Source organism: Zingiber officinale, chromosome 2B (assembly GCF_018446385.1).
Source record: "Zingiber officinale cultivar Zhangliang chromosome 2B, Zo_v1.1, whole genome shotgun sequence".
Lineage (NCBI taxonomy): Eukaryota > Viridiplantae > Streptophyta > Magnoliopsida > Zingiberales > Zingiberaceae > Zingiber > Zingiber officinale.
This window is the reverse complement of record NC_055989.1, coordinates 143,289,436-143,300,271: the sequence shown is the minus strand read 5'-3', so window position 1 is coordinate 143,300,271 and position 10,836 is coordinate 143,289,436.

The following is a 10,836-nucleotide window of genomic DNA, read 5'->3' as shown; positions in this document are numbered from 1 at the left end:
TTCAAACTAAGCTTCTCCATCTTTTTAAAGCTAAGTACTTAACTAAACTTTTATCAAAATATTTTTAAGCTAAGTGTTATAAAGCTTAATATAGACTAAGTGTTTTTATTCTTCAAAATTCAGTGTTTTTCAAAACTTTCAAAAACTTAGTATGTTTAAAAGATTTTCAACTCTCTCAGAAGTTTTTTTGATATATGTTAAAAGGGGAGAGAAGCTAAAGTTAAGAAAAAAAGGGGGAGAGAAGCTAAAGTTAAGAAAAAGGAGAAACTTAAGGAGGAGCTAACAAACAAAATTAACTTGTTCTAGATTCTGCATGTCTTTAGACTTTGCATTTTCATTCATACTTATTGCTATATTTTACTTAACTTTGAATTGTGTTCCCATAATAAAAAAGGGAGAGATTCTTGGTGTGAGTAGCATCAGACGATTGAACCTGTGTTTTGATAATGCCAAAGGGTTCAAAGTTAAGCTGTCTTGTGATATAACAAGTGTTGAACCAAGTGTGCAAGAAAGTCCTAAGTGTATTAGGTAAAAGTCCTAGTGATTCTAGGCAGGTAGAAAATCCTAGGGGGTGGTAACCCTAGGTCCTAGGGGATGGTAACCCTAGACGGAAAGTCTTGGCGGGTCGAGCACTTTGGGCAAAATCCTAGAGTCGAGGACTCTAGGTAAAAATCCTGGTGGTTGCGAATCAGGTGGAAGACTGGACGGGTCGGGAATCGGGCGCCCAACAGAAAAGTCCTAAAGACTCGGACGCTGAGCAAAAGTCCAGTCGGTCTGGAGGACTGGTCTGGCAACAGGTAAACTCTCCTGAGAGAAGTAGGTGAGGACGCGTTCCCCGAAGAGGGAACAGTAGGCGTCGGTTCGACCTAGAGTTTCAACGAAACTTAAAGTCAGAACTGGACAGTTCGGAGACTATCAAAATAATTTATTATTTCATATTTTATTGCGCTAACTCTATTTTATAGGGTATATTTTGTATTTGGACTAATATGCCTTGTAGGTGTTGATACAGTCTGACCTGGATGTTGTTTTGCTGTTGACACTGATTTAAGTTTGTATCAGATAATTAACTCAGATTAATTACTAATCCAGGTTGACTAGGTTGACCTGATTGAAGCAGTTGGAAAGTCCTGGTGAGTGAAGGCAGGTGAAAACCCTAGTGAGTGAAGCTAGGTGCAAGTCCTGGTGAGTGAAGCCAGGTGAAAACCCTAGTGAGTGAAGCTAGGTGCAAGTCCTGGTGAGTGAAGCCGGGCAAGGGAAAATCCAGATGGATCAAGGGTGATCGGACATCTGGTGTTGAAAAGTCCAAGAAGGAAACTTGGCATGCGGAGTCAGAGAGGGTTCGGTAGCTCGTTCTCTAGGACCAGATAAAGTCGGAAAGGGCTAGGGAGCTCATTTTCCGGACTAGGTCGAGAGGGCTCGAGCCGAGTCGAGAAGGCTGGATCGGTCGGCGGACCGATCCGGAAATCTGACACTGATCGGTGCCGACCGATCGAATGATCGATGGCTGCGAGCGTTTTGATCGATGCAGACCGATCGAAATCGATCGAGCCCATCAGCGCATCGATGCGGCCCGAGACCGATCAGAGGCCGTATGCGTTTGGGAAGAACGCTATCCGATCGGTCTCGGACCGATCAGATTAATCTGATCGGTCCGCAGACCGATCGGAACGCTCAGTGTGTAAGGCGCCATCGATCGTCCGGGACCGATCAGATAATGCTCGATCGGTCCGCACCGATCGCGATGATCGAGCGTGGATCGGTGCGCACCGATCCACGGTATTGTTTATTTTGCATGTACTTTTTCTGATTGCCGTATTTGTCTTCACCATCTGTTTTTAACCATCTGCTGTGAGTCTTTTGAGTTGCAGGTTGCAGGTCGCATTCTCATGGTTGAATTCAAATTGAGCTTCATTAAGAGAAGAAGACAAGTGCTCTTTACACTGTGATTTGCTGCAACAGATGCATTTGAGGCATCAACGTTCACTGGGTTTCTGATTGCGATTGGGCTGCGATCTGCTTGACTCCTGGGGATTGGTTCGAGCTCAGAAGACGCCAGTGATGACTGTGATATCATTGGTGTGAGTTCAGAGAACCAGGTAAGGAGGAAGAGGGATTGGCTGCAACGCTGATTTGCGCAGTTTTGACCAGATCTGTGACAGCAGAGATCAGATTTGAGAAGCAGTAAAAACAGCGAGAGGGGAACAAGAACAATACAACGAAGAAAGCTTGAAAAAAAAAATCTGTGCTGTTGTGCGAAGTTCTTGAGCTCTCGGGTGAACTGCGATCTCTGTTTTCTGCTACTGATACTCGCGTGGTTGTAAGCATTTCTATTCTCCTTTGCCACCGAGTTTCTGTAAGTCTCGTGCTTTAAGTTAAATCTTCCTTGAGACTCTGTTGAGAGGTTGCTCCACCGAGAAGGAGACATCTTTAGCCGGAAGTTATCCGGGGTGCGATCTACCGAAGATCAAGGAGTCGTCCACCTTACGGACACGCCGAGGAGTAGGGGCAAGTTATCCCCGAACCTCGTATATCTTTGTGTCTGCTGTGTATGTGTTTTTCTTCCTTCGTTTTAGTTTTTCACTTCCGCTGTGCTAACTAGTTTTTGTGTAGAAATCTCTGTCTAAGTTTTTTTTTTAGAGGCTATTCACCCCCCTCTAGCCATCTAAGATCCCAACAAGTGGTATCAGAGCCTGATGCTCTTCATCTGGACTAACATTCCAAGGAGCAACAAGATGGCCATGAAGGAAGGATTCAGCACCAACAGACCACCGTTCTTCGATGGAGCATATTTCCAGTATTGGAAGAGCCGCATGGAGTATTACCTCAAGACTGATATCTCCATGTGGTTCTCGGTCAAGGAAGGCTTCACACCACCGAAGGACGAAGAAGGTAAGGAACTCGATTCATCAAGGTGGTCTACTGAACAAACTCGTAAAGGGCAAGCCGATGCCAAGGCGGTTGTCACCTTACAATGTGGGATTGCCAAGGACCAACTCGTCAAGGTAGGTCCATTCTCGAGTGCAAAAGATTTATGGAACAAGCTTATCCAGCTCCAAGAAGGAACTCGAGATTCTCGGATAGCCAAGAGGGACCTATTCTTGAATCAACTACAAAATCTCACCATGAAAGAAAATGAAACGGTAAGTGAACTACATGGGAGATTCAAGGAAATCATCAATGGTTTACATTCCGTGGATGAACGCGTGGAGAATCGCGACCTAGTAAGGTACGCTCTTAAATCCTTTCCAAGGAATGCCTTGTGGTCATCTATGGTAGATGCCTACAAGGTTTCCAAGGATCTTTCCATTGTTAAATTAGACGAATTCTTTTGTGAAATGGAACTTCATGAACTTGCTAACAAAGGTCAAAAGGAGAAAGGTATAGCTTTGGTTGCAAGAGAAAAGAGCAAGGATGGGAGAAGAAGGAGAGAAAAGAAGAAGGAGAAAGAGATTCCTTCATCTTCATCCTCCTCCGAGTCCGATGATGAAGGTGGATCATCATCAAGCGAGATGACAAATTTTGTGAGGAGGATCATGAGAAGAAGCAGGAGATATAAAGGAAAAGGTAAATCTAATGATCAAAATATCGATAAGACTAATGTTACATGTTATGAGTGTAGCAAGAAAGGCCACTACCGGAGTGAGTGTCCAAAACTCAAGAAGGAGGAACGGGCCAAAAAGAAGGAGGAAAGAGCCAAGAAGAAGAAAGCTCTCAAGGCCACTTGGGATGAATCCTCCTCAAGCTCATCGGAGGAGGAAGAGAAGAAGGAGAAGAGTACTCGGCAATTGGCACTCATGGCAAGGGAGGAGTCCGAATTCGAGAGTGATGACTCAAGCACATCAGCCGCGGCTTCATCATCTTCGGATGATGAAGAGGTAACCTCTTCTCACTTAGAAAAATGCTATAAGACTATTACACATTTGTCTACCTTGCTTAAAAAATCAAAAACAGAAAATAAATCATTAAAAGAAGAAGTAGAGAACTTGAGAGCTCTTAGGGAAGATAAGGTTGATGACCTACATCTAGAGCTCCTTGAAGATGAAAACAAAGCCTTGAAGGGTGAGGTTGAGAAACTCAAGAAAATGCTTGAGAAATTCTCAACTAGCTCCAAGACATTAGACATGATTCTAAATGCCCAAAGGGCGGTCTACAACAAGGCTGGATTAGGATACCAACCTAAGGAGTCTAGTTTTATTTCTTTAGTGTCAAGAACCCAATTTCATAGATCGCATGTTTCTAGGGTTCATGAGACTAGGAAGAAGGTAACAAAGGCATGGGTGCCTAAGTCTTTCATTGTAGATGCATTAGGTCCCAAGATTTGGGTACCTAAAACATCTATCTTTCGTGTCTTGTAGGCATTGGTAAAGGGGAGCGTCTATCAACTTGGTTTGTTGATAGTGGATGCTCCAAGCACATGACCGGGACAAGTCACTATTTTCTACCATTCAAAACAAAAATAGAGGTAATGTGTCATTTGGTAACAATGGTAGTCTTAAGGTTGTAGGAGTTGGAGACATTCATATATCCGAATGTCTCCATATCAAGAATGTCCTTCTAGTCAAGGGGATGACTTTTAATCTCCTAAGTGTCAGTCAATTGTGTGATACGGGTTACACAATTGAATTTCATTCAAGTCAATGTTTGGTTAAACACATTGACACACTTGACACGGTACTAGTAGGCACAAGGGTTGATAATATTTATCAAGTATCGTTTAAAAGTGCTACTAATGCTTTGATTAAGTGTTTCATGTCAAAAGAAGAAGAGTCTTGGCTATGGCATAGAAGGTTGGCACATGTAAACATGAAGAACATCCGGAAGTTGGCCAACCAAGGATTAGTGCGAGACTTACCCAGCATCAAGTACCACAAGACCAAACTATGTGATGCATGTCAAAAGGGTAAGCAAACAAAAGGTGTTCATAAAGGTAAAAGCACTGTAAGTACATCTACTGCTTTAGATTTATTGCACATGGACCTATTTGATTGCAGTAGTGTAATATCATTGAATGGAAGTAGATATTGCTTGGTAATCGTTGATGATTTTACTAGATATACATGGACTTTCTTTTTGAAACATAAGGACCAAACTATAGATATTTTTATTTCCTTTTGTAGAAGAACTGAAAATGAAAAATCGACAACAATTAAAACCATTAGAAGTGATCATGGTGGGGAATTTCAAAATCATAGGTTTTTAGAGTTTTGTCAAGAAAAGGGATATAGGCATGAGTTCTCTACTCCAAGGACCCCACAGCAAAATGGGGTTGTGGAGAGAAAGAACCGAGTCCTACAAGAGGCTGCACGAAGCATGCTCAATGAGTACTCACTACCGAGCTACTTATGGGCTGAAGCTGTGAATACAACTTGCTATGTGCAAAATCGAGTATTAATACATAGGTTTTTAGGAAAGACTCCCCATGAACTTTGGTTTGGGAAACCGCCTACAATTAAACATCTTAGGGTGTTTGGTTGTAAGGTGTTTATCTTGAACACCAAGGATCATCTTGGGAAGTTCACGGCTAAGGCTGATCAAGGGATACTGGTTGGGTACTCTCTTACCAGCAAAGCCTATCGAGTCTACAACAATAGGACTAAATTGATTGAAGAGTCCTCTGATGTAGCTTTTGAAGAAATCCCTAACTTAAACGATCAATCAAGGGATGTAGGAGAAATTCAATTTGAACTTAGAAATCTAAGTTTGAATGATCAAAATGAAGAACGAGTTGAAGTTGACTCTGATGTTGATGAGCAAAGGCAACAAAGAACTCAATCTGATCCTTTGCCTGATATTGAGTCTTTGCCTGTGCCCAGTGAGACCATTCATGAGGCACCATCAACACCAAGATAATCTAGGATAGCCTCTAGTCACCCCCAAGACCAAATTGTGGGAGACATCCAACAAGGGGTTAGGACTAGGTCATTCTTTAGAAATGAGTCTAATGAAGTCGCATTGATTTCAGAGATTGAACCAAAAATAGTTGATGAGGCATTGCACGATCCTGATTGGATCTTAGCTATGCAAGATGAGTTAGGTCAATTTGAAAGGAGCCAAGTGTGAGACTTAGTTCCTAGACCTAAGAAGACCACCATTATTGGAACTAAATGGGTCTTCAAAAATAAGTTAAATCAAAAGGGAGAAGTTGTAAGAAACAAGGCAAGACTTGTAGCCAAGGGCTATAGTCAAGTCGAAGGTCTCGATTATGATGAGACTTATGCTCCCGTGGCACGATTAGAGTCCATTCGTTTGATGCTAGCTTTTGCTGCACATAGAGGTTTCAAACTCTATCAAATGGATGTTAAATCTGCCTTCTTAAATGGTTTTATTAAAGAAGAAGTCTATGTTGAACAACCACCGGGGTTTGTGAATACCGAAGCTTCAAACCACGTGTACAAGCTCAAGAAAGCACTTTATGAGCTTAAACAAGCACCACGAGCTTGGTACGAAAGGTTGTCAACATATTTACTAGAAAAGGGTTTTGTGAGAGGCCAAATAGACCCAACACTATTTCTGCGTAGAGATGGTGAAAATATTTTTGTAGCCCAAGTATATGTCGATGACATAATTTGTGGCTCAAATAACAAGGGCTATTTGAATGAATTTATTTCTCACATGGAAAGTGAGTTTGAGATGAGTCTAGTAGGAGAATTGACATTCTTCCTTGGACTTGAAATCAAACAAACTCGAGATGGCATTTATGTCCATCAGACGAAATACACTCAAGAGATGCTTAGAAAATTCAATATGAGTGACTCTAAGGAAGTGTCCACTCCAATGGCGACAAACGCTCGCCTTGACAATGATGAGAGTGGGAAACCAATTGATCTAACGCAATATAGAAGCATGATTGGTAGTCTTCTATATCTCACAGCTAGTCGACCGGACATACTCTTTGCTGTGGGCATGTGCGCTAGGTATCAAGTCTGTGCCAAGGAATCTCATTTAATTACAGTTAAGAGAATATTGAGATACCTTAAGGGCACAATTCGAGTAGGTATATGGTACCTTCGTACAGAGTCTTTTGACTTGATAGGCTATACCGATTCCGATTATGCTGGGTGCAAATTGGATCGGAAAAGCACTAGTGGGGGTTGCCAATTCTTAGGTTCATCATTAGTTAGTTGGTCAAGTCAGAAGCAACATTGTGTTGCTCTCTCCACGACCGAGGCCGAATATATTGCCATAGGAGAGAGTGTATCACAATTGTTGTGGATGATACACACCCTAGAGGATTATGGACTTTCTTATAAGGGTGTACAAGTGCTATGTGACAACATTAGCACGATCAACCTAACTAAAAATCCAGTCCATCATTCAAGGACCAAGCACATTGAAGTGCGTCATCACTTCATTAGTGATCACGTAGCTAGGGGTGACATTGTGCTCACATATGTGGAGTCAAAGTCAAACCTAGCCGACATTTTCACCAAACCCCTTCCGGAAAATGAATTTAGTCATTTAAGGAGGGAGTTGGGGATGTGTTTGGCTCCTTAGGTCCTTAGGACTTCATCATGATCAATAAGGACAAATTAAAATGACAAAAGAAATTGGGAATGATTTTGGGCAACTTGGGAACATCTCACACAAACTATAAGGTTTAACAAAATATTTTTGTTTGCTAGAAATGGGGTGAGATGCTAGGAACAACCAAATTATTCAAAATGTATCATGCATCTCTTGAATAATTAGGTTGAAGAGACATTAATTGAGTATGGGGAACACCATTACATAATTCATGTGTAATTGGTTCCTTGATCTTACTCATATATTCCAATCAAGGAATCTTGGTTGGACTTTTGCCTAGAAATTATCCAATTATAGTTTATGGTTGATTTGTTGATTGATATTTTTGATTGATACTTAACATGCCTTGATTGAAAATTAGGACAAATTGTTTATATTTTGACAAACTTGAAACTGATCATAGCAATCCTAGGTCTTAACTGATACCTTGGTTCACTATAGGTAATAGTTTTATAAGGTTCTCTAAGATTGGAACTCTAAGATTCCAAATGTCTGAGTTTTTGGGTTTTGAAGTCTGAAACTTTCGGGCTCTAAACAAGCTCAGGCCATAAGAGTTCATTTTTTGAACACAATTGTGGGTGTTGATCCTTAGGTTCTAGGTTATGAATTTGGGAGGTTCTGAATTCTTGGTTGTTGAACTTCTCAGAATTCTCGATCAACAACGGCTCAAAAATTTCAGTTACTGAAATCAGAATTTCAGGATTATCAGACACTGATCGGTCCAGGGACCGATCAGGCCGATATCTGATCGGTCTCTACGACCGATCAGTAGAGTTCATTCGATATCTCATCGGTCTGCAGACCGATCAGGGGTTCTGAAACGTATCGCTAGCTACTGATCGACCTCTGATCGGTCCGGGGACCGGTCAGGAGGTTCCCTGATCGGTCTCCACGACCGATCAGGAGGCTCTGGAACGCATCCACCTCTGATCGGTCCGGGGACCGATCAGGAGATACTGGGTCGGTCTGTCGACCGATCCAGAACGAATCCATAACTCTCCGGTCAGTTCTATGGTTCGCAGGAAGGCTACCTGATCGGTCTCCACGACCGATCAGAGGGTTTCCTGATCGGTCCGGGGGACCGATCAGACCTCTTAAAATCGATACTGATCGGACGACCGTCCGATCAGATCTCACTGTGCACTATCCCCTCATTAAATCCTCCCGATCTTCTTCCTTTTCAAAACCCTAGCCGACCGACTCATAACCTAGCCGACGCCCCTCTTTTCCTCCCGTCTTCTCGACCCATCATCTTCTAAAAGCCAAAGGTTACAATGGCGCCCAGGTAACTCTTCTTCCTCCCGATTTGTTCATTCTTAGCATTTTAGCTTCTTTTCACATTTTCTCTATGTGTGTTGTCTCGGTTCTCTCTGTGTGGTCTCGGTTCTCTCTGTGTGGCTCCCGTGGACTCCCATTTGCCCCGACCGTGTCCAAATCTTTATCTATTTAGGAAGAAAGCAGTCGGTGAGGGTTCTTCTAAGTCCCTAGCTGAGAAAACCAAGTCTCCTGCTCCCTCTCGACCCCAACCAGCTAGTTCCAGTAGATTCCCAAACCGCCAGTCTGAGCAAGCTTTTCAACAAAGGACATTCAAATTACTCCCTTGTAGGTCCGTGGATAGAAAATTCATGGACGAATTTTGCCCACAAGTGTCCGAAATCATAGCATACTACAAACTCGATTCACTAGTCTACTTGGAACGGGATATCAACTATGACTTGGTCTCTGAGTTCTATAATAACCTTCATGAGACTAATGATCGAGGTTTTAAAACAAGAGTTGCTAAGCGGACTCTTGATTTCAGTATCTCATCTTTCTTTGAGTATCTCAATTGTCGGAGATGTTCCGGTGATGTCTTTTCGATATTTCCTGACTTACCAGATCATTTACTTCCACCGTTTGATATCTCACCTGACGATATATATGAGTACTTCTTCAGACAGCCTAGACAAGGGCTAGATGAGCTAGATGTTGACTTCCCTACTTTTGCAGCCTTGAGATTATCTCCTCAAGATTACATTCTTTTTAAAATTGTCACGAACTGCCTTCTACCTATCACATCTAAACCATTATCTGAGATCCGATCATATCATTGTCTTATGCTTTATGGTTTGCGTCGGCGTCTCGATTTTGATATCATGTCGAGCATCTACTCCTCGATCATATCATATTCTCAGCCTAGCGGCTTCACTATTTATATGCCTTATGGGCATATAATTACTGATTGGCTTGAGACCCTTCAGGTTGATGTCTCTAAGGGTAGAATAATCAAAATGGTCAGGCAGGATTGCCGACTTGGGAAACGGGCATTTTCCAAGTCTGGAATCATAGGGCAAAATGGGGATGTTCAGTGGAAGGATGGGAGAGCTTTAGGTGAGTTACCACGGGGACCTCCACGACAGGTTGCAGCTGTTCCTGTTGCTGCTCCTCCTGCTGACATTGGCAAGGCGGATCCAGACCTGCGCTGGCAGATCGCTGAGTTGGAGAGTCGATTTGATCGTCACGAGGAGATGGTGGCTGCTGAGTTCGATGGACTACGCATACGGATTGACCAGCGCTTCGATGATATGCGCAGTCATCAGGTGGTGACACAGCAGTTGCTACTCGGATGGATGGCACGCTACCCGCCTCCGCAGTCTTACCCAGGCTATCCATCCTCCAGCGTGCCGCCTCAGGATTTCACCCCTCCTGCCGATGGTGGTGATGTTCCTCAGTGTGAGGATATTGATTGATACAGTTTGTTTGTTGACTGTCTGTATTTTGGATGTTATTTGTTAGTTTTTATGTCGGACCTGGATGTTTGCACTTCTGATGCTACTCATGTATTTATGCTACTCAGTTTTATATTTACTTGCTCTTTATTATGCTTCATTTTCTATCGGTTTTTAATATGCTGTTCCTATGCCATGATTTGATTGTATCTTATGTCTTTCTTAATGTCATATTGTGACCTTAGAGGGAATTCTAGGTCAGTTAAGAGAAGGCAGTATGGGTTAAGGGGGAGCCTTTTGAATTTTTGTCACCTCATTTGCACCTTTTCGGTGTTTGACAAAGGGGGAGAGGATACCTAAGTTTAGAAATGTATGAAAGCTTGATTTTAGGGGAGAGGATAACGGGAAGGATCTTGATTCCCATCCTTGACTTGGTGGTGTATCCGTCTTAGGGGGAGGATCCTGATTTCCCTGAAATTATGGGTATATGAGCATTTCTGATCTAAACTTAAATCGTGTTGTCAAACAACAAAAAGGGGGGAGATTGTTGATACAGTCTGACCTGAATGTTGTTTTGCTGTTGACACTGATTTAAGTTTGT